Source organism: Cupressus sempervirens, chromosome 4 (assembly GCF_028749045.1).
Source record: "Cupressus sempervirens isolate cs-2001-9-10 chromosome 4, ASM2874904v1, whole genome shotgun sequence".
In the NCBI taxonomy this organism is placed as follows: Eukaryota; Viridiplantae; Streptophyta; class Pinopsida; order Cupressales; family Cupressaceae; genus Cupressus; species Cupressus sempervirens.
Window position 1 is genome coordinate 332,350,599 of NC_143121.1, and position 26,401 is coordinate 332,376,999.

The following is a 26,401-nucleotide window of genomic DNA, read 5'->3' on the forward strand; positions in this document are numbered from 1 at the left end:
AACATCAAAGATAATATACAATTGACCAATTTTTTTCAATAATCTCCATCTTTTTCATTGATTACAACATAATATGTCATAATATAATGAAATTATAGAGAAAAATAAAATAAGGAAAATATCCTTAGTTTCATTCTCATTCTCATCCTTGAGAGCTCTCTCTATCTGTGTGAACTCCCTCTATCCTTAGTCTTCTCCCTCTATTAGAATACTCTGAATATACTGCAACATGTTCTTTTGACAGTAAACTCTCCTTCTTTGATATGAGCTCTAGATTTTTTTGATTAGGTTCTTCTTCTCTAACATCTTCAACATATCAAACTCTTCTCCATAGAATTAAGATATTAAACTCTCCCTCTTTGAAATCTTATGCCAAAGACCATAAATAATGTAGTTTCCAATGAACCTTAAGCACTCGTTCATATGTAATCTACCCTTTTATTTTTGCATCAACTTGGTTGATGTTCAATATGCCCTAGTTGGTGCATCACTAAACTTTATTTAGTGAACTTTAGATAGCAGAATGACCCCTAGCTTACCTCTTAGATACAAAAATGCATCCTTAATGTTGGCTCCTGATTTAATAGTTTTACAAATAACCAAGAAACCAGATATATGCATCTAAGGATGGCAACTTCCTATAATAGATACACTTGACTATAGTCTTGGGCCAACTTTAAGGCATAACTCCTTCTTCACTTTGGGCTCTGCTAGACTTAGGCAGGTAGATCTTAGATTCAATTGATATCATACTAGTGCAAAACATATCCCTGAATCTAACAATGTAGATTAAAAACCTTATATCTCCTAATAACCCATGCAGTAACATAGAAGTGTAGTAGCAAATTACAACTATGTGGAATGCACAAGCCGAGTGAGGGCATTCTACTATAGCTCTTCAACATAAAATGGAAAGAATTTTTGATTAATAATGTTGAATTCAACAAACCCTCATATATGTAGCAATAAGACTTAATGATCCTATAGCTGACAAGTGTCTAATCCATTGGGAAAATCCATGAATCAAGTGCATACATATGGATATCTAATACTTATTTATATATTCAGATATACGATCTATCTATTTACCTTGTAAATAAAAATCTATGCTCAATTCAAACCTCATTCTTACATGACATCCTTCTCAATGAACTTGCAACCCTATTGATTCACTGAAGCATTTACATAACCCCTTGAGTTACAAGAAACAACAAGACAACATACAGCCTTAAGGGACTACAACTACAATCTAGGCTCTTTGTTCAAAGATCATAAAACATTGAAGCTCACTAAGATAGAAGACGAGATTCAAGATGAAACTCAACCTACTGTTCTTTGTATTAATTTCTTTGAAACAATACAACCATATGCATGAAATGAAAACATGAAAACACCTAACAAATCTAAACTATCTGCATTAACCTTCCTACTATTTTTCATACAAGAGAAATTGTGGAAAAATAGATTGTATCATAGTATGGGAACACATCAAAACTGGATCCAAAATATGTTCTCATAGTAATGTGCAAATTTTCTCCAAAGAACTGGAATGCTTACAATACATGAAAGAAAGCAAGATATAGGAAGGAAAGAATTCTCGGATCTGATCTCAAAGTGACATGTGTCCACTTGAAATTCAATATTCTACTACAGGAAACCTCTTTCATCTTTCTACTATTTTGATATGATTTTGTTTTCATTATTACTTGTAACAAACTTGAAAATATCTCTTGCTGAATGATGAAATCCCTTGATTGCCAAGATATCTCATATGCATCAAGAATGCTGAAGGAATTGAGTTTTAACTGATTTCAAAGTGACTAAAATTGACCCCAACTACATTTCCACTGCCTTTTAACCATATTTAGGTCATTACCATGTGAAAAAATAGTGCTAAACTTTCTCACCTGAATATAATTGTAAATTACGTACCTAAGAAAAAACATCTTATATCTCAAACAAATTGCTTCTTGTGTGAAAACTAACGTTAGAATAAAAAATTTCATCTTCTCTTGATTCCAACACTATATAATATCACTATATTTTCTTACCAGGGACCTCCAGAATATCAGTTTGAAAAAAAGTCCCTTGTTATAAAACCTTGTCTGCACTTCTTTTAAATTTTAAAATATCTAAAGTTTGAACTTTAGAATAAATGTCCCTTTTGATTTTAAAAAACTTGCACGTATATCCACTATTTTAATCTGAGAAACAATAAAATAATATTTTTTTTTATTTTTTAAATTTCTTGCTATCCCTCAATTTTTATGGTCAACTCTCCTGTGACCAAATTTTTTGCCACGTGTCATTTGTTGATTATTCAACCTCTCAAATGCAATGTGACATCATTACTGGGCAAGCCCAGTGCCATGTGTCACATGCCCACATACCTGCTTTGCTTAACTCCTGTGCATCTTGGTTTTGTGAGCATGTGCCCACCATCAGATCATGACATGTGTCACAATCTAGTTGATTCTCACCTAAACTTTCTTTGCAATGACACCTCACCACGTTCGGTACCTGCTACCATGTGTTGGCATCCAATATTCTTTTATTTTCTAAACCTCGTGCAACCCTATCTTGTGGGCGTGAGCTAGTCGCATGATTTAGCCACGTGGCATGATCTCAAGTTCCATCATCACCTTAGTGCATCTACATTTTGTGTTAAAATTTGTTCTTTGTCAACCCGACTGACATCATTGATGGGACCCCTACACTATACATAGCTTCCAAAAAGTGTTCACTTATTAGACACATTACTTATGAGTGCAATACTATTTAAAGAATAAAATATTTTCACCATAGGCAATGTGGGATATTGCAGGGCCTGCTAAGCTATCGACTCTTTCCTTGCAATAGAAAACATGAGGCTCTTTCCCATTAATGGCATGAATCCTTTGTTCTTTAAGCTCCCATGCAGGCTCTATATTTTTAGTGTGGATTCCCTCCACTGAATGCTGGAAGCTCCCTTTTTAAATTTATTTGGATCTTCTTTGTTAGTGGCAGCAGTCTTCATTATCAGCATGATCTTTTTTGAAGTGGATTCCCTCCTTGATTGTCATAAACTTCCAAACTGATGCATGGGTCAGGCATGGGTGCTTTGTCTCTAAACTGACATGGAGACTCCTTTTTAAACATACTGCCTACGATTGCCATAGGTCTTCTCATGTAGTCCTCCACTGTTCAATGCATTTGGAGCTACAAGCATCCTCTAGACTAGATACTTGAGACCAATGCTCCCTTTCACCTTTCTTTTATGTCATTGACTGGTGTTTCCCTGTGTGGGTTTGAAAACTCTTGGTGGATTCTGCTTTTGGCACCTCAATGTATTTTCTTGGAGTGCTCTATTGAATGGCATTGACAATTGTTTTTCTTTGTCTATTGTGAGTTTTCATCATGCCATCCCTGCTTTGTTCTTACCTATTTGGCATGAAGGCTCCATTCTACTCTTTGTCTCCACATGCCCTCAAGCTGCTAATGTGGGTTGTCTTCTTTCTATCAGTAGATTCCTTTATACATGGATCCCTATCAATATTTGTATTTGGTTACTTGTTTGAGCTTTCATTATTGTTTAGCATGACATGGCTTCTTACTAATTTGGTGTGTTCTTCTTCATGCTTTCCTACTATCCGCTTTGGATTTTAAAGATGCCTTTGTCCTTTTTTTATTACATTCTCCTCTTTCAAACATGTGGCTTGCTTTTATCTGTGTGAGTTTTAAGTTCCCCTGCTGCTGGTGTCTTCATTTTACCTTTTTGCCTCCTTTCTCAACACAAACTTCCCCTACAACCCGTAGTTCCTCCCTTCATGCTGCTACCTCTTTAAATTTTTGGCTTTTGCTCCTGTTACTTGGCATGAAGTGCTCCTTGTTATGTGCATGCTAATGTGAATCCTTGTTAAAAAGTGTGGGTTTCTCTGTTTGGTGGATGGCTTTCTGCTCTGAGCACATGGGTCTTTGAAAACTTTACTTGATGTTCCCAAATCTCACTACTCCAACTTTCTTCCCATCCTTATCAACTAAGTTAACTGATCCAAATGGTGAAACATGAAGTGCAGCAGGAGAGAATTCATCCACATTAGATGAAATAGTCTGAGAAGAATTTATAGCAAGTGAAAACCTACCCTCTGCTATAGAATTTTATCTTGCTTTGGATTCTAACAAGTCTCTCAATGTAACATCAGATGCTATCGATGTGTCTGAAGAATTGTGATGGCCTGAATCGATATCCTCCAGTTATCTTTCTTTGTTATTCTCAAATATAACTATCTATCATTTTTTTGTAGTCATATCAACTGATTTGAGTAATTCATCAGGAAAACCATGAAATAGAGGTGGTGTATTACTCCTTGCAATACCTTTCTCTTTGATAACCAAGCTAGGAACACCAAAAGAGAAGCACCACTTCCATAAAGAAGTACATCCAACTAGAAACATTTCCATCTTCAAAATATCCATGGCCATGAAATGAAGATTAAAACCAATCAGACCATTGGAATCTCACACTTTCTTCTATCATATGGAAGAATATATTTTGATAACAAAAAAGATCTGGAAAAAGTCCATGTTATGAAGTGGTCCTCAGTAAAGATCTTCTACTCGCTAATGAACCCTAATTCTCTTGCTCATGTGATGGATCCAGAGACATTGAGAAATTCAGTGCTTAGTATCTTGTTGATTTAATGAAATTAGTCAAGCCCCAAAGTGGGTTCGACTAAAAAAAAAAGTCATTTTCGAACACCTGATCTTTAAAATTGACCCATTCATCATTTGATATTGATCAAAATCAAATTCGATTACTGAATTATCCTTAAAAGCTCAATTTATCACTTTCTACCACCTGTCAAATTTGTGCCAAGAGGTTCGTTGACTAGCCTTAAAAATTGACCCAAGCCTCTGACCAGGCCTTGAAAACTGGCACATTGAATCTCTACTCTGTACTCTTACACCCTATCAAATATCGTGTAATGATGAATTCAAGGTCAAAATATATTAATTGGAAAAGTTGACCTCTCAAAATTATGTGCAAGTAAAAAAGTCAGAAAACAACAAACTGGGTTCGGATTTGGCCTTGAAAACTAGGCAAATGGACACTTGGGAGAACAAAAACCGGGGCATTGATTCTCTATCATGAGGAGAGTGTGGATCTATTATTTGGGCTCATGACGAATAATAGGACACATTTGGAAAGTGGTCAAAAAGAGCTACTTGGATTTTGCAGACTGGAAATAATGACAAAAAACCAATTTTTGCAAATGGAAATAACCTGAAAAAGTGTGCAAACGGATTCATCAAGACTTGCCAACTGGCACACTTAAATTATTTTTAGAGTACAACATAGTGGTACAATCCTATTAACCTCACCTATCATGGATCTCATGTTATAACATCACGAATAGGGGTACTAATCAATCTGCAAATGTTGACACCAATAAAATGATAGAAATCCCATCGGATTCATCATAACTTGAAACTTGAAACATAACAAGTCTCTAATGTCTATAATGTAATGCAAAAATAATTTTAGCATTTTGGTCAACTGGGTCAAAATTACAACTCGTCAAATAGGGCCTCCCAGAATTGTGCAAAGTGCATCAGCATAAAAATAGTAAACTACCAACTTTGAGGGATTCAAAACCTAGTCAAATGGATTCAAAATGACTCAAAATATGAAACATAGGTTCTTAGGTATGGAAACTAGATACTCCCAAAGTGGCATGTCATGAAACATTAGTGGGTGCAAGATATTTAGATGCAAACACAACCTCCTATCGTTGTTTGACACTTTGGATAAAAAGCAGATTTGGCAATTTCTCAAAATGGGACTTCACAAAATGGCTCAAAATGTCAATTTAACTTCATGGAACATGTAGACACACTTAAACACCTCTTGGGGCTCAAAATTACAGCTAGGTACAATCTCATTAAAAGCGCTCATATGGCTTAATTTTTTGAAAAGCACTCAAAATTTGGGCTACAATTTTGAGCGCCAAAACTTAGGTAATGACTTGATAAATATGTCAATGATTTGTTCTTTAGTATTCACATATTCAAACCCTACTTCCTTGTCTTGCACAAATTCTCTCAAGAAATGATATTTTATTGCAATGCATTTGGTCTTGGTATGAAAAACTAGATTCTTTGATGTGTTGATTACACTGGTGTTGTCATAGAAGCTAACTACTAGATCCTCAATTTCCATCTAAACATACCTACCAATAGTTGTTTGAACCAAACAATATTGGAACAATTGACTACTACTAAAACATTTTTTGCCTCTACTATTGATAGCAAGATGCAATTCTATTTTTTGCTTGTCCAAGACACTAGTTTTTTACCAAGAAAGAATACTCCACCACTGGTGCTCTTTCTGTCGTCAATGCTTCCTGCCCAATCAACATTAGTGAAGGCTTTTAAATCTAAGTTGCCTCCTTTCTTGTACCATAATCTATATTCTTTAGTACCTTTCAAATACCTCATGATTCTCTTGATTTCCATCATTTAATTTTCTTTAGGATTAGTTGAGAATCTTTCCACCATACCAACTACAAGAGAAATGCCAAGCCTAGTATGCACAACATACTGTAGTTTACCAATCATTGATATGTATGTGATCTGATCTACCTCATTAGAATTATCACCTTTGGAAAGATTATTATAGTAGACATTTGTGTTCCAACTGGCTTTGAATACTCCATTCCAAATTTCTTTAGAATCTCCTTCATATACTTAGATTGAGTTATGTAGATATCATCTTTCTTCTATTAAATCTATAATCCAACAATTTTTTTACCTCACCAAACATGGACATTTCAAGTTCTATACTCGTCTCTTTTGAAAAACCTTTGCACAAATCATCATTTCTAGTAAACAATGTGTCACCAAAAAATATTTATACCAATACAATCTTCTTGTTTGGTCCTTCTTCGATATATAGACTGTTGATATCATTTATTCTTTAAAATCCAATCTTTATTAAGTAGTTGTGAAGTATTTTGTACCAACATCTAGGAGCTTGCTTGAGTCCATACAATGATTTTTGTAGTTTACAAACCATATCCCTTTAGCTAGGATCTATAAAACATTCTGGTTGTTCTATGTAAACTTCTTCTTCAATAATTCTATTCTAGAACGCATATTTCACATCCATTTGATAAACTTTAAAACATTTATGTGTTGTGTATGATAGTAAAGTTCTAACACCTTCTAATCTTGCAACATAAGAAAATTTTTCACTAGATTCAATACCTTCCTCTTGAGAGTAACCTTTCCAAACAAACCTTTCTTTGTTTCTTGAAACTTCTCCATCTTCATTCAGTTTATTTCTAAAAATCAACTTTCTTCCAATCACATTCTTATCCTTGGGTCTAGGAACAAGAGTTTGTGTCTCATTCCTTTCAATTTGTTCTATTTCTTCATTCATTCATTTAATCCAACTTTCATCACCGAGAGCATCTTTAACATTTCTAGGTGCAAATTAGTAAGAAAAAATGTACCTTTCAATTTGTTTCTTATCATTGTACCATCAGACTTGTCTCCAATGATCTACTTAGTTGCAAGGTGACTTATAACATATCATGCCAATGCAAGCACTTTGGATTTAGAACTTATTTCACACAACTTACCATGATCTTCAAGATCGAGTCCCACTATCTTTGTTTCGGGTCCTTCTTACTCAGTTTTCTCTAGCATTAACTTGGTAACTACTAGCTATGACTCATGTCCTTTAGAGTATTATTTAGGTTGCACTAGTTGCAACTCAGGTACTTCTTGAGATTTTGGGGACTTGCTAGATGAAGCTTCTCAACTTCAAATTAGATTAAGCAATGTATTAAGTTTATTGTACACAAACCTTCTGTAATCCTTAGGTTCTTTCTTTCTTTCTTCTTCACTATTTTCTATAAACTTGTCAACTCTTACATTTTCACTTTCTATGATCTTATGAGTTGAAAAGTTCAAACATGTATATGCTTTGCTTCTATAGGAGTACCCTATGAAGATTCCTTTATCACTTTTAACATCAAGTTTTGCTTTCCTAGACTCCTTCAAGATATAATATTTTCTACTATATACTTTCAAGTAACTTACATTAGGTTTGTAGCCATACAATAGTTCATAAGGTGTTTTATTTGAGTCTTTCTTCAGCTATACTCTATTCAACGTATGCATTGTAATACTAATTTCTTCCTTCCAGTATTTGATTGCACCATTATTTTCTATCATCATGGTTCTTACACAATCCAGGATGGATCTGTTCCTTCTTTCTATTATAACATTCTTTTGAGGTGTAACAAGTGGTGATACTTTTATTTTGATTCCTCTCTCAATGTAGAATTCCTTGAATTCATTAGAGATGAATTCACCTCCTCTATCTAACCTTAGACATTTCAATTTCTTTCTAGTTTCTTTCTCTACTCTTGCCAAATACTATTTAAACTCTTGAAAAGCTTTAGATTTTTCTTTTAAATACATTGAAATAATCATTCTAGAATAATCATCAACAAATAAAATGAAATACTTATCTACACTATTTCTTTCTATGGCAATAGGTTCACAAAGGTTTGTATGAACCAACTCCAACACTTGTTTTGAATAATAGTTCTTGCTTCTAAAAACTAGTCTTTCCCATCTTTCTAATTTGAAATTTTTTGCATAGACCTATATTAGGTTTTCTCAAACTATGAATACCTCTTACTATTTTTTTATTTTTTATTTTGACCAAATTATCAAAATTCACATGACATATCCTCTTGTGCCATAACCATCTTTCTTCTACTTGAGCAATGAAACATGAATTTTCATTGAGATCTAGGTAGAATAAGTGACCTTTGTTTTGATTATGAGACCCAACTAGTTTTTCTTTTATGAAACAAGGCTCATTGTTTCCAAATCTAACACTTCCACTATCATAGTGTTCCATATTTTAAAACTTTGTTTTGTCATCAGTCACATGGTGAGAATAACCACTATCAATAATCCACATATCACTCTTACTCACATGAGAAATACATATCATGTTATCTGACTAATCATCTGATTCATCTCTTATAGCTATTTACACCATTTCATCATTATCATTGCTATCAATATTTTTAGCCATAAAACAATATTTCTTACCTTTTTCTTTATAGTCCATGTAGCTCTTGAACTCCTTCTTGCCTTTGAACTTGCTATTTTTCTTTTCTTCTTTTCTTTCTCTATTTGGACACCTAGTAGCAATGTGACCAACTTCATCACATGAAAAATAGATTAGAGGAATCTTACCTTTATACTTTCCTTTGCCTTTGAAAAATTTCCTTCCAAGTAGATCTTCAATGACTTTAAGTTTAGTTTCAAATTCTCTAGCCTTTGATTTTCTACTTTTCTTCTTGAGTGAAACCTTGGCTTCAAATGCAGACTCAATATTTTTGGAACTAGGAACATAATTATCATAGTTATCTAATTCAAAACCTATAAATCTTCCCACTAAAGCATCCAGTTTTTTTTTAAATTTGGATCACATCTCATCTCTTGAATAGCAAATACTCTAATTTCATATATAGGAAGAACAGTTCTGAGTAATTTTCTTATAGTTGTTTTATCATCAATTTCTCCTCTAGAGGCTTTGATTGCACTTACACTTGCTTTTATTTGGTCAATATATTTTACAATATTCTCATCCTTGTTCATCTTCATCTGATTAAACAAGCCTCTAAGACTTTTTTGTTTGGCTCTTTTAACATTTTCATTGTCTCCATAGATATGCTTTAGTTTGATCCACATTGATGAGCAGTGGAGCAACATTTAACTTCATCAAATTCAAAATAGTTGAGAGTGGAAGCAATATCAATCAACATGATATTATGATTTTTCTTTTCAACAATCTCTTCAACTATTAATGTTCTAGTAGGAGCTTAGTATTGATTATCAAGATATTTCAAACCTGAATCACTAATGGTTTCCAGATGCAACTTCAAAAGTTCTTGGCATGCTGCAAAGTTATCTCTATTCAACCTTGGAATCTCTCTTCAATAAGACATCTTGATCTTTAGCTTAGGTCCTTAAAATCTTCTCTACAAGCACAAAACACTCGAATACCAATTTTCAAAAATATAAGAGGAGTAACTGAGAGGGGAGGGGTGAATCGGTTACCGCTAAAATAAATCATAGATCCCTTAGATGTTGACAAAACTTAAACATAAACTCTGATAAACTATATAATAATGTAACTTAGTAAACACATAAGCACTTGATTAATACTGGTAGATGTTGTAACTTTACAAATACTAAAAATCAATTATTACTTTGCGATAACTAATTTTTAAGATGTTAACTATGATTAACCTTAATTAAACATAGTTGCATACACATGGAGAACCAATTTGGGAAAACTCACCAATTGCAATTAGTTACTAATTTTTACTCTTTTGAAGTGAGCCCTATTAGCAACCAACCCTATTAAAGGTTACAAAACACATTGTTAGGTGTGATCCTATTAGAGCATTTAATCACTCTGTTAGGAGTGTCCTTGTTAGAGGTCTTTAGACACTTCAATCTATAAATGCTACATTGTTAGAGGATTTACAAATACCTATTAAGCCAACTCTATTAAGAGACTTAGATCATTGCTAGAATGGTTAGAGAGTAACAATGAAATGAACTGATTTCTATTGCAACTGAATTTCTAATTACATATCTCAATTCTAGCTTCAATACTTGATCCTTCTTGATCAAAATATATCTTTGCATCTCCACAAAGATATTCTTCTTATCCTTCAAATTCACTTTCTCTAAGAATTCTTCTTCTTCACACTCATTCTCATTTAGTTCCACAACTTGACCTTACATATATATATTATATAATGTCAAGTCAACTTGAATATAACTTACAATAATTAATATTCATCTTATGAGTTTTAGTTTCTAGATTTGATTGTGTGACAATCAAATGAAAAAACTAAAACTCATATTCATGGATTGTGGAAATCTCATAGATCTAATATTCATCTTCTTGCCAAAACCTTTAAAAAAATTTATTTAACTCAATAAGCCAAAACAAGAAAATCCTTCCTTGGACAACCATGCTCAGTAGACACTAGCCAAAATAGATTTTTCTTTATTAACTAGTCATCAATTAACCCTAGTTTTTATGCTGACTCTCTTTGTCTCCCAAGTGAACTTGGTAGACACTATCTTGTTGGAATTCTCTTTGGTAACCGAGTGAGCTCGGTTAACACTCATTACCTTCCAACTTTCCTTTCTCTACAGAGTGAACTTGGTAGACACTATTATCTAAACTTTGCACACACTAGAATGCTCAGCAACCACAAAAAAATGTCTTCATCACCCTAGTGAGCTTGACATACACTGATTGGTGAATGTATGACATTTTGTGTAACATCAAAGACAATGTACAATTGACCAATTATTTTCAGCACTTCCCAAGTTTCTACCATAATAATAAATAGAAAAGGCAAGATAGAATCTCCCTATCTAATACCTTTTGATATATTGAAAAATCCTTCTAGTGTTCTATTTATCAATATAGAAATTTTTGGTGTAGCTATACAATTGAAAATTAGGTCTACCCATTGACAAGAAATCCCGAAGATTTCTAGGGTTTGGCACAGAAACCTCTAGTCAACCATGTGATATACCTTTTGTATGTCTACCTTTACATAGAAATTATTCTTTGTTGTTTTCTGATCAATGGATAGTTTTTTGAATGATGATAATACCATTTAGGATTGTTCTTCCTATGACAAAACTAGTTTTTTTCTTAGATATTATTTTTGGGAGGATATTTTTCATTTTCATTGCTATAATTTTAGATAATATTTTATAGATGGTATTACATAGAGAAATAGGCCTAAAATTTCAAGATTACTCATAATCCAATTTTTTTGGAATGAGAGTTAGAAAGTTATGATTTATTTCCATTAGCAACATCCATAAATTTCTAGTTGGCTCAATGGCTTTCCATATCTTTACCCAAATTATGTCCCAACACTTCTGAAAGAAGAAGGCTTGATAACCATTTGGTCCTAGTGATTTATCTAGATGAATCTTGAATAAGGCTTCTTCAACTTCTTCTAATAAGAGTTATTTGTTTAAGACTTTACAATCAATTTTTGTGACCAATTTTTGAATTGAATTGAGCATTTCCTTTTGAGCTTTCAAATTATATGAACCAAAATTATTTAAGGTTCTCTAATAATATTCAATAAATACTTCCATTATTTTGTTTGTATCTCCCTCAATAATTCTATTATTATTATTTTTTTGGTTACTCTATTGATATTTCTATTATTTAAAGTGTTATCGTGAAAATATTTTGTATTACATTCCTCTTCTTCCATCGATATCCCTTGATTTTTGTTTCCAAAATACTTCTTCTTTTTCTGGTATAATGCCTTGACCTCCTAGCAATTCTTTCTCTTTTAAGTATTTATCATTATCTATTCCATGTTTTATTATTTCTTCATTTAGATATTTTAGTTCGTCTTTTTTATCTATTTTTTCATTGAATATGTTATTGAAGTGTCTTTTATTCCAATTACGAATATTTTCCTTCAACCATTTTAGTTTAGATAAGAAACAAAACATTTTATCCTTCAAATGAGAACTCATTCCACCATTTCTTGATATTTTCCATAAATTCCTTATCTAAAAACCACATTTTTTCACATTTCAAAGGATTTATTTTACGTTTCTATGTTTCTACAAATTCTAATCTGACCAGAAAGTGATGAGACCCAACATTTGGTAAAATGCTACCTTGTAGGACTACATTCAGTTTACTTGAATCTCCTTTGAGTAAGAATTTGTCTAATCTTTTTGCTATAGTACAAAACCTTCCCTTGTGTTGTTCCATGTATAAACTTTGTTATTAGTATGTATACCCATTAGATTATTTTCCTCTACCCATTCATTAAAGTGTATTCATGCCTAAGAGAGGTTTTGAATTCCACCATATTTCTCTTCTAGATTCAGTATTGCAAATTAAAGTCACCTCCGATATGAATACTATCACTTGGATGGCCATCCATAAATTTAATTATTTCCTTCTATTGTTCTTTTTCATCCACTAATTGGGTGGGGCCATATATGTTTATAAGGATTAAGTAAGTATTGTTTCTAAAAATTTGATTCTACAACCCATACATTTTTTTGCTTCTACAATTTTGATAAAATCTTCTTTCTTTTGATTCCACATCAATCCTATTCCTCTCGAGCCTCCATTTGATTCAATGAGATCCATTTTCCAATTACCTAGTTTATTTTTTAAGGTAAGTTCTTCATCTTTTTTTAGTTTAGTTTCTTTGATTAGTATGACTTTATATTCAAATAGGGTTAAGTTGTGTTTCAATAGATTCTTTTTGATAAGGTCATTAAGGCCTCTAACATTTCAGGTAGTGATCTTCATTGTTCTATGGGAAGGATGTTGCCTTTCCCTAAATACAACACCTCTTTGATCTTTTTCTAATTGTTTTCTTGACCTGATGTATTTCTTAACTCTACCAAAGATTTTCTAGCTCTTTTCATTTTTTTTTTCCCCACATCTTGGAGCTTTATTACCTTCTTTGTTCATAGATATCACTAAATTATTAGTTTACTTGTGGGTGTTTTCTCTGATTGAAGGCACACTTTCTTCCTCCTTTGTTGCTAAATTTGTGTTCCATTCTTTAATTAATTTCTCCCATAAATAAAATTTTATTTCTTCCTCATTTTATTTTTAGTCTTTAGTTTCTAAATACACATATTCTTCTCTAACCTGTTCTAGTTCTTTTAATACCACAAATTCCTCCCATTTAAAACTATTTTTCTTTTCTATTTCCCTTATTTATTGTCCCTTTACTGTTTTCTTCTAAACCTTTAGCTTCTTTCACTCCAAACATGTCTATGAAAGATTCTATTTCCTTTGAAATTCTTAAGTCATCCATGCTAGGCTCATCATTATTTTGATATGATTCTTGATCATAATCTTCAAAAAGATATTTTCTATTTTCTAGTGTTTGCCAAAATTTAAGTGATATTTTCTTGGCTCTCATCCTACTATTAATAATCTCCACTTATTCTATAGAAGAAGGATGGATATCTAATAGATGAACTCATTTATTTTGCTAGACTATTGTTGACTTATTCTCTCATTTTCCTTCATTAGTTGTGATTCTAGTTGTTTCCTCAGAATTTAGGGCTTTCTTATCATTTCCTACCAAATCTTTCCTGAGCTCTCCTTCTTCTTCTTGTAGTTTCTCTTAAGTATTCTAAATTCTCTTCATTGAACTTATTGGGCTTTCCATTCTTCTTTTTACATTATCTATACTACTCTAATATGTATTTATTAAGATAGTCTGCATTCTTCACATTCCATCTGATTTTCTAGATCAACTATTATACTTGGATCCTCTATTTTGGTTTCCCAAATTTGGTTGTGGGATTCTTCCCACAACATTAATTAGTCTTAAATATTATTGTGGATTAATAGGAATTCATGGATAGGATGATTATATTTTACCAGAATTCCTTTGATATCTTCGATTGACATATCATATTTTTCACACTCTTCACATTGCTACATTCTTTTTTGGTCATTCTTATATTTAGAGTTTAAGGACTTGAGATGAACTTCTTTACTTTGGTTTTCATCTACTATTTCCCTAATCATTCTAGAGATTTCTCCTTTAATGTAGGTTACTACCTCTTGATGAGTTTGGTCTCCTATTGAATTTCATTTTTCCTTTGTCTTGTATTTATTCTTCCTTTAATCCTTCATTTTCTTGTGAGATAATACTCTAAATATGACACTTCACTTTGGGATAATTGATAAGATGCATAGATCTTTTTAGGTTTTTTTTCAAATAGTTACTTTGAGATTATTTTAGAGATTTTTGTATTTCAAATTTTTAAATTAGTGTTCCTATATATTTGGATGGATTTTGAAGTAAGGTTTTCTTAATACTATAGGTTTTTCATCATAGAAATGTTATTAATATGTCCTTCATATTTATTATATTGGATATTATAGATTTATCCATTCATTACATTTTTTTGTACATGCATTTATTTTTATCTCTAGATCCATATTAATCAGTAATTTAGTGTTGCTATAATTATCCATGTCTATTCTATTTAAGTTTCCTAGAGCTAGACCTACTATAACCAAAATATGAGTATGAAGAGTTCTAGAAGGATGTCCTTAAGAGCTATCTAGACTTTGAAATCTAATATTTGAAATGATTTCTCAATAAGGTTAGGTTTCCACTTTATAAAATTGATCAAATAATCTTTAAAAAAAAAAGATGGAAATGGCAGACTATCATCTCTAATTACTTCACTCTCACAATGCATATAAACTAGTCTAGGAGAGATAGGAAGAATCCTTACATGTTCCCAATTCAAGGTCTTAATCCAATCTCCCTAATTTTACTTTTTGTGTAATGGGCCACTCCAAAGAGAATAGACTCCTTTTCTTTCACACTCTAACCACTTTCTTTCACTTATGGTATTTCCAATAATAATTAATTTCAATGGGCTTTCAGAATTAGGTTTACAGGAAAGATAATTTGAGATAGTTTTGGGAGGGGATACAATTTTATTATGAGGGTGAATGTAATTATTAGGCTCATGAGGTTGGATTATAAAGGCTATAGATGATTCTTGGGGTGGGATGGATGGCACAATGGTAAAACTTCGGTTATTCTTGGGAAGGCTACATGTTGTGGGTATTTAAGTGCTAGTTTTATTTAGATTCTAGTCTTGTTGTAATTCAAGTTAATTCCCTAAGAGAATTCCATTTATAGAGGATATGATAGGGGGACAAAAGAAATCCATGTTAATATGGTTGGAGGGTGCAAAAACTACATCAACAAATGGGGATTTTGGGAGATGAAACAAGATGAGTTTCTAAGGCATACTTGGTTTTAGCAAAGAAAAGATTCTTCTTATTTAGTGGATCCATAGTTAGTAATTTTTAATGCTTGAGAGTACCTTTCATATTGGTATAGATCCTATATTCTTACAGGATCTTTTGTCTATTGTTAAAGGAGGGATTCACTAATGTGAGGCCTCACCCTGACTGATCCAAGCATAGTTGATACTTTATTATTTTTATACTTATGACTCGATATTTTCAAGACACTATCAGATACAATGAACACATTATGTTATGTTATTTCATTTTGTGTGATGTTTTACTTTCAGATATTTTATTTCATCATTTAATGCTCTATGAACATGTATATTGATGAAGTAAGTGAATGCAAAATTAACACTTTGATTATGCAATTTTACTGATTGAGAATATGAGTAGAACAAGATAAAAAACTGATTATTCGAAAGATGGATGTTCTAATTTATGTGATTTCCTTGATACATTATATACATTTATGCATGTGATTTTCTTGAGCTATTGATGTGTGCAACAAGTGTGGAAGATGTTATAGTCGAGAAATCTAATGGAGAAACGAAACTGAACCCTATGTACCATTTGCAAAAACCCTGTTGTTCATATTTTATTTGTATCATGAGATATATGAATGTATCATTCTATAATCAATAAATGTTAACATTTTGTAATAGTGGTTTTATAGTGTCGTTTGACACTCTTGAATTGTATATGCATTCTTGGATGATAGTTAGGGTTAACCGAGTAATCTAAAGATCTAAGTCAGATAATGTTAGTGACCTTTTTTCTAATTAGTTTATAATTGAAATTAATTACCCCTAATCTAGATTAGTCTTTAATTTGTATTTTGAAGGTTGCTAGATAGTCCTAAAATCTCCTAGCATTTGTTAGGTCCCTAATTTATCCTATAGGCCTAATGTCATGAAATCTAAGTACCCAAGGGGTATGGGTATGGGTTGGGGGCATTTTCCACCACCCTAGCCCCTTTTGTTGAATTTTATGGTCACTCAAAAATCCCATTTTTGCTTTATTGCGAAAATTGTTAGTTTTCATCATGAGTTGGATGACTTTAACTGCACTTTGAGGTTAGACTTAGGTCTAGTTGGGTGAGAAGCCTCTAGAACTTTAGGCACATAGGGGAGTTATTGCATTTTAGAGTTGGTTGAGTTTAGGATCTTATTTAGAGGATAGTTTGACAGGGTTTGGGTTGTTCACCCAACCTCTAGTTTTAGAGGGATTTTCAGAATTAAAGGAAAAGGAGAGGAAAGAAAGGTCATCTCAAACTTGTTCATTTGCCATTTCCTAATTTTTGAAGATAGGAATACTTCACCTCATTTTGTTCATGTTGTGTTTCATGTTTTAGTTTTATTTCATATGTATGTATGTGTGTGTGTGTGTGTGTGTGTGTGTGTGTGTGTGTGTGTGTGTGTGTTGAGTGTGTTGGGGGGGATGGGAAACTAGTTTTCTTAGATGTCTTGCCCTTGTGTTTAGGTTTTGAATTTTCTAAGGGATTGTATGGGTGTATTGGCATTACTCACCCTCGGATAGGGAAGAATTGGCCATGTATGGGGGAAGGTCTTCAGTTGGACTCCAATAGTGTAGAGTTTCTTCTCACAAAAAGAAGAGGGAGAGAGGGTAGGGTGTTATGGGCCCCTACTCGTTAGGACAAACCACGTATGAGTTTTGGAATGTAAGAATGGAAGAGAAAAAGTTCTTGAATTTAAGCCCCAAAAGGGCACCTGTTTTGGTGGTGACTGACATCTCCTATTGAAAAAATCCACCTTCTTTCTAGTTTGGTTCAATAATGAACCTATTGTCTAAACCTAGAATGAGAGTGAATGTCTATTTTTTGTCATGTTGTGTTTGGTTGTCTCCTGGTCAATTTTTGTTCTCTCCACGACCACCGTGCTATATAGCAGAACTTGAAATGGATCCCTTATTAAGTGCCAAGAAGGAAATTCAACTTGTTATTGAAATTCAATTATGTTGAGGAGATTTCTCCTCAGGATTGAAATCCTATGTAAAATGTATTTTAAACTTATTGTTGAAGTGGCAACGATGTCGAGTTTTCTTACTAGTTCTTTCCTAACAGAGCCTTTCAATCAAGTGGTTTAAAAGAAAAAGAGATTGAATAATATTCTTGTATTTGAGTCATTTAGTATTTCAGTGTATGCATGTGTGTATTGAAAATTAGATAAAATGATGATGTATATTTTTGAATTTAAAAAGGTCAAAATATGTTAAAGAATTTTGATGATATGATTGACATTTCATTTCATAAAGTTCGTAAGTGTTAGGAGGCATACTGATCCTTTTCAAATGTTCAAGCATTATAATTACATCCACATTATAAATCAAATTTTAAAAAATACCCCCCTTGAAGAAAATAAATTCCATTTAAAAAAAGCTAGCACTTAGATAAAAATAACACTTAGAAAAAAATTGACATTAAAAAAAAGAGTGTTCCTAGAGCGAAAGAAAAGCTCACTAGATTTTGTATGGGAAGAAAATTATTCATTCCCTTTTTGCAAAAGAGCATCTAAAAAGATTCCTCTAGATTTTTTTTTTTTGATATTTTTATTATATTCTATAAAAGAAAAATGATAAATATAAATATAAATCTATGTATAAATATCTGTTATCTAATATCCTAACCATCCCAAGTCTTACCAAATAAACTTTTAGTAGTTACTACACCCTCTTGCTTATTCCTAGGAAATAGCTTTCAAGGCACATGCTTGATTGTAAACCAAAGTCAAGAAAATTTATGGTGATATAATCCCCTATACCTCCCACCAAACTCGCTATCCAAGTGTACCCACGTGATTAACAATGAAAGTGGCAAGTTGAATTGGTTTTTTAAAAAAGGAAAGCAATGCAAATATTTGTTGATTGAGTTATCAAACCCTTACCTTTTTGTCTTCTTAGCCTACATTTTTGGGTGGCCAGCTTTCACATTTTCAAGCTTGGGCCACATGCTACCCTTGGTCAAAATGGGAGGGGGGGGGGGGGGGGTGCAAACCTTTTTATAAAGTTTGAAATTTGAAAATAAAAACACATTTTTCACCCCACACTCCTTAATCATTTCCTTGGGCAACATGCGAGTACATGGAGTGGGTGGGAATTAGTGTAAGGTTGGGGTTAGCTTTTAGTATAAGTTAGTAATGTTTGATTTTAAACTTAGTTTCAAATTAAAAGTAGTTATTATATGTTAGTGTGTCTAAATAAAGTTTTTAGATTAGTATGATTAGTAATAAAGGGTTTTTTCAAATTTTAAATTAGTTTAGATTGCTAATTAGAATTAGTTGCTTTATGAATTAGTTAATCTATTAGTAACTTAATTAATATGTTAAAGTTTTAGTATATTTTAGTGTTAGTATTATCTTGTTTTATTAAGTTAGTATTAATAAAGTAATAGTAGGTAATAGTGAATTTCGGATTAGTTCTAATTAATTATAGTTTTAGTTTAGTTTATAATTGGTTAGTTTTAAAAAAAATTAATGTTAATTTATATGTGTTTTTTTAAGCTATTAGAATATGTTAACAGTATTAATTGTTTAAAGTGTGGTATTTAAATGTAATTAGTTTTTAATTAATAAAGTAATTACGCGAGTAAAACTCTTTGAGATTAAAGTTGTTAGTTTATAGAAAATATCCAATTAGTAGATAATGTCAATACGTGTTGATTTTAATTGAATTTAAAGTTAAATGAAATTGTTGTTTAGAATAAAGTTTAAATTTATTATGTTGTTTAAAATAAAGGGTAGTAGTTAATGAAAGGATTAATATAGTATGAGATGAAACATACTATGTAATAATGGTTAAATTCATCTTTATTTATATTGTTATTTAAATAATTTCAAATCTATTTTTTTCAAATTAATATAAAACGAAGCTCAAGTTGAAATCATTTCGATAACAAAATTTTAAATTTAATGATCTAGTCCTACACATTAATTTATAAACTTCCATGGAATGTCAAGGTATTGATAGGTATCACCCGTCCTTATCTTGCAATGTATCTAAGTCTTAACTAGCTTTAACTTATCAACTTAGTAGATTTAGTTATTATTACTATTAAAAAAAGGGTATGTGTGTTTTTTTTTTGCCCTGTATTTTGGACATGACATTTTGGTATCAAAGCCCATGTTTCAACACTAGGAACCTAAAACTATTATGTTTCTGAACATAAACTAAACTTTAAATTGTGTAGGATGCCTCCTATTAGTCAAAGCAATCGACAAGGCAGAGGTCGTAGGGCAAGAGGTGGTAGAGCGGAATAGGAGGATGGACCACCACCAGCTCCATTGCCACCTCCACCACCACCACTGAACCCGAATCAGGATATTTTGGATTCCCTTCAAACACTGACTTGTGTAGTCTAGTAGAGGATACTATCTTTAGTATAGGTAGGGTAGTAGATTTCTGAAGTTGAAGTAGAGGGACCTAGAGGAGGTAGGGTCAGAGGTAGAGAGAGGAGTAGGAGTCCCCCACTGAGGTAGGTAGAGGGATAGGGTGAGCATGAGGGCGAGTTGATACATTAGAGAGGACCACCACTTCATAGACCTCTTAAACATATATGAGATGATATCAGTTGATACGACTTGGGCCACCATTCTTTACCACTTCTATAGAGGGACCAGTAGCAGAGGCCTAGTTACAGAGTCTATAGTGGTGCTTTGGATTATGTCCTTATGGGAGTAATCTGAGGGCATGTCTAATAGTCCATCAACTAAGGGGTGATGCCTCCAATTGGTGGCATCAGGAGAAGACTATAGGAGGAGTGAGGATGGATACCCTCACATGGGAGCCATTCTTGGAGAGATTCCAGGAGAGGTACTTGTCTGAGTACTTCAGACAGAAGTAGATTGAGGAATTCCATTCTCTATATCAAAGGGCTCTCATAGTAGCTCAATATGAGAGTAGGTTTCTCAAGCTCCTTCCATATGTTGAATACATGAAGGATGAGAAACTGCGAGTGCATCACTTCATCATGGGACATAATTTCTCACTCTAGGGTCTAGTCTGTTTGGCCTTCCCTACCACCTTTAGACAAGCAGTTGAGATAGCAATAGTTGTTGAGGATACTTAGGGTAGACAAGAATCTTGGGATTGGTCTAAAAATTGAAACTCTACCTAGCAGAAACCCCCTTGGAAAGGGAATCAGAACTATACAATAGGGTCCTCTAAGGGCCAATAGTCTTAGTAGTAGAAACCATAGCAGCAACAGCGACAAAAGGCTCTGTAGGGTTATCAGGGCTCTAAGCCCAAGCAGTGGTAGTCATAGGGTCCCAAGTAGGATCAGAAGGTACATGCCCCATAGTCATAGTCAGCAAATTCTTAGCAGTCTTCCAGGGGTTTATATAGTGGATCTAGTAGATCAGGAGGCCCATAGCAGTCTAGATCATAGGGTGCATGATCTTATACCTTAGGACCATGCTACACTTGTGGTTGCATGGGTCATATAGCTAGAGAGATTTCACAAGGACAGTCATCCAGTGGTCAGAGGGGGACTTTTTCAAAGCTGATAGTTGGTGATATGGGTAGATCCCACAGAGTTTTTGTAGCAATTGACAATCACCAGTCTAAGCATTAGGCCATAGTTATTGAGGTTACAGGTATTATACAGGGTTGCATAGTTGTATTTTTATTTCATTCTAGAGCTATTCACTCATTTATATCTCCATATGTAGTGGAGCATTTTAGGCTAGGGGCAGTTAGACAGGATGTTAGTTGGGAAGTAGAGTTAGCCTCAGGAGCCAAAGTTTCAGTCAATTCCATGGTGCATAATTGCCTAATTTGGATTGGAGACATGTCTATGATGTTTGATCTACACATTACTCTTCTAGGTTCTTATGATGTTTTTCTTGGCATGGATTGGCTTTATGCCCATAGTGCCAAGATGGATTGTGGACATAAGAGGGTGGAATGTGTGGATGAAGATGATATCTCTAGAGAGATCATCAAATTAAAGAGACATGTATCTCTTTGTATGATTTTTGTTATGCAACTTAGACGGTACATGTGAAAGGGATGTTAGTTGTTTGCTATCACCATTAGTGACAGAGAGGAAGATTTAGAGGGAGAGTCATCCCTCAATGACTTTCCAATCCTGCAAGAGTTTGCAGATGTGTTTCTTTTAGAGCTCACTGGTATGCCTCCACCTAGAGTAGTGAACTTTCATAGTGATCTTGTGCTAGGAGTTGAGCTAGTATTGAGAGCATTGTATAGGATGACTACTCATGAGCTCAGTGAACCAAAGACTCATATGGAGGAATTCTTCGAGAAGGGGCATATTCGACCTAGTGTGTCACCTTGGGGTGCACCAGTGATCTTCATAAAGAAGAAGGACGTATCAATTAGGTTGTATATTGATTATTAGTAGTTGAACAAAGTAACCATTAGGAACAAATATCCTCTTCCAATAATTGATGATCACTTTGATTAGTTACAGGGTGCCCGAGTATTTTCAAAGATTGATCTAAAGTTGGGTTATCATCAATTCAGGATTGTGGATAGTGACATTCCCAAAATTGCTTTTTGTACGAGGTATGGTCACTATGAGTTCACCATGGTACCATTTGGCCTCATGAATACTCCAGTTGTATTCATGAGCCTCCTAAATGGAGTATTTCATACCTTTTTGGATAAGTTTGTGGTTGTTTTCCTTGATGGCATTCTAATATATTCTCATAATGAGAAGGAGCATGAAGAGCACCTGAGACAAGTATTGCAAAAGTTGAGAGAGAATTAGTTGTTTGGCAGCTTGTCAAAGTGTGTGTTCTATAGACCTGAGATACATTATTTGGGTTATGTCATATTAGGCGATAGTGTCTCAGTAGACCCATCAAATATTAGGGCCATCATGGATCGGCTAGCACCCACTAGTGTCACTAAAATGAGGAGCTTTATGGGACTAGTAGGATATTATTAACACTTCATTATAGGATTCTCTAGATTGGCGCACCCTATCACATCTCTTCAGAAGAAAGGGAAGAAGTACAAGTGGATAGAGAAGTGTGATAGAACTTTTCAAGAGCTCAAGAGAGCCCTCACGAGTGCACTGATTCTTGCAATACTAGATCCTTCTAAAGATTTTGTGGTGTGCACTGATGCATCTTTAGATGGTATAGGGGAAATCCTTATGTAGAAGGGACGACCTATTTCCTTTGAGTCTAGGATGTTAAAGACTCATGAACTCAATTGCCCTACTCAAGACCTAGAACTTGTAGCAGTGATTCATGCTTTAGTAAGGTGAAAACACTTCCTTCTAGGCCATAGATTCAAGCTTCATTCCAACCACCATAGCTTACAATACATATTTTCTCATCCAAACCTTAATGCTAGGCAAAGAAGGTGGATGAAGTTCCTCTGTGAGTATGATTTTGATGTTCATTACATCAAGGGAAAGGAGAATGTGGTTGTAGATGCCTTAAGTAGAAGTCACCATGTGCTTTCATCTATGACTACTTGCACTAACTTGAGAGAGCAGATCCTACAACACATGCCAGCAGATGAGCTTGATGCAAAAGTTAGTTAGATAGTGCATTCTTAGAGACCCTTGGAAGGGAAGTATTCAAAGTATTCCTTGGAGTCCAATGGACTTTTGTGTCATAGAGGATGTATGTATGTACCTTCCATTGGGGTTTGTGTGATCTTATTGTACTTGAGGCTCATAGAGCACCTTATGTACCACACCCCAATGTTAAGAAGTTGCATACAGCTTTGAGATAGTTGTATCACTGGCCAGGCATGAGAGTGCAGATTGCTAGCATTGTTGCAAGATGCCTTGAGAGTTAGATGGTGAAGGCAGAGAACTATCATCTCTATGGGCTTCTTCAACCTCATGATATTTTAGAGTGGAAGTGGGATGCTATATCTATATATTTTATTGTTGGTCTTCCCATGTCATCTCATCACCATGATGTCATTTTGGTGATAGTTGACACATTGACCAAGGTTGCCCATTTCTCACCTGTGTGTACTACATACATAGCACGAGACATAGCCCAAATATTCTTGTGAGATATTGTCAGACATCATGGCATCCCCTATAATATCATCTCTAATAGAGACTCATTGTTCACTTCATCCTTTTGGAGAGAGTTATAGGCAGCTTTGGGCACTAGGCTCAATTTCAGTACATCATACCATCCTTAGACTAACAGTTAGATCAAGCAAGTGAATCAGGTTGCGGAGGACATGTTACATATGTACGTGATGGACCATCAGGTCAAATGGGAGCAATACCTACAACTTTTCAAGTTTGCCTATAATAATGGGCACCATTTCTCCATAGGTATGCTACCTTATGAGGCCTTGAATGGAAGACCTTGCAGGATGCCCTTGAGTTGGGCTATGATCAAGGGTGGAGTCTCTATTGGTCCCCAATTAGAAAAAGAGATGGAACAATAGGTGACCCTGATTAGATAGTGCCTAAGAGATGCATAGGATAGGTAGAAGAAGTATGTTGATGCGAAGAGGTTAGATCGAGAGTATCAGGTTTGAGATAGAGTTTTCATGAGGGTGTGACTGCACAAGAGTCCGATTCAATTCAGAAAGGGCTCTAAGTTGGCACCTTGGTTTGTTGGAAAATTCAAGATCCTAGAGAGGATAGTGCCTATTTCATATTGTTTAGCTTTGCCACCTACCCTGTCATGCATCAATGATGTGTTTCACATTTCAGTACTTAGAGGATACATTTATGATGAGTCTCATATTATAGATTTGGATGATTTGTAGGTGGAGTTGGATGGGCAGGTAGCACTGGAGCCTATTCGTATTATTTCCAAATGGATGCTAGCTCTTCGAGGCCGAGAGCTAGACTAGGTTAGGATTCAATGGGATTGTTCCAGTGGGATTGTTACAATCAAGTAACCGCTTCATGGGAGGATGCAACATGGATATGATCTTAGTACCCTTATCTTTTTGATGAACTTTAGGAGGAATTTATGCCTAGCGGGGGAGAATGTGAGGCCTCACCCCGACCCATCATAGCATAGTTGATACTTTATTATTTTGATACTTATGACTCGATATATCAAGACACTATTGGATACACTTAACGTATTATGTTATGTTATTTCATGTTGTGTGATGTTTTACTTTCAGATATTTGATTCCACCATTTAATGCTTTATGAACATGTATATTGATGAAGTAAGTGAATGCAGAATTAACACTTTGATTATGCAATTTTAGTGATCGAGAATATGAGTAGAATGAGATAAACAATTGATAATTTTAAAGATGTATGTTTTAATTTATGTGATTTCCCTGATACATTATATACATATATGCATGTGATTTTCTTGAGCTACTGATGTGTGCAACGAGTGTGTAGGATATTTTAGCAGAGAAATCTAATGGAGAAAAAAAATTGAACCCTATGTACCATTTGTAGATACCTCGTTGTTCATATTTTATTTGTATCATGAGATGTATGAATGTATCATTCTATAATCAGTAAATGTTAACATTTTGTAATAGTATTTTTATAGTGTCGCTTGACACTCATGAATTATATATGCATTCCAGGATGATAGTTAGGGATAACTGAGTAACCTAAAGATCTAAGTCGGACTAGGTTAGTGATCTTTTTGCTAATCAATTTATAATCAGGATTAATTACCCCTAATCCAGATTAGTGTTTAATTTTCATTTTGAAGGTTATTAGATAATCGTAAAATTTCCTAGCATTTTTAAGGTCCCTAGTTTATCCTAATTTTGCATTTGAGTCATTTAGTATTTCGGTTTATGCATGTGTGTATTGAAAATTAGATAAAATGGTGATGTATAATTTTGCATTTAAAAAGGTCAAAATATGTTAAATAATTTCAATGATATGATTGACATTTCTTTTCATAAAGTTTTTAAGTGTTAGGAGGCATAATGCTCCTTTTCAAATGTTCAAGCATTATAATTAAATCCACATTATAAATCAAATTTAAAAAAAAATACCCTGCTTGAAGAAAATAAACTGCATTGAAAAAAAAACTAACACTTAGATAAAAATAACATTTAGAAAAAAAATGACCTTTAAAAAAAGTGTTCCTAGAGAAAAAAAAAAACGCACTGGATTTTGTATGGGAAGAAAATTAATCATTCCCTTTTTGCAACAGAGCATCTAGAAAGATTTCTCTAGATATTCTTTTTATTGATATTTTTATTATATTCTATAAAATAGAAATGATAAATATAAATATAAATCTATGTATAAATATCTATTATCTAATATCTTAACCATCCGAATTCTTACCAAATAAAATTTTAACAATTATGACACCCTCTTGCTTATTACTAGGCAAAAACTTTCAAGGCACAGGCTTGATTATAAACCAAAGTCAAGAAAATTAATGGTGATATAATCCTCTGTACCTCCCACCAAACATGTTGTCCAAGTGTACCCACATGATTAACAGTGAAAGTGGCAAGTTGAAGTGGTTTTTATAAAAAAGGAAAGCAATGCAAATGTTTTTTTATTAAGTTATCAAACCCTTAGGGCCCGTTTGGTTGCTG

The 26,401-nt window shown here is 33.5% G+C and overlaps 1 pseudogene; it reads left to right on the forward strand.

Annotated features, from left to right (window-relative positions):
* LOC149561381 (pre-mRNA-processing protein 40A-like) overlaps positions 1–24,712 on the forward strand; it is a 53,348-nt pseudogene extending 28,636 nt beyond the window's left edge.
* The last annotated feature ends 1,689 nt before the right edge of the window (positions 24,713–26,401 follow it).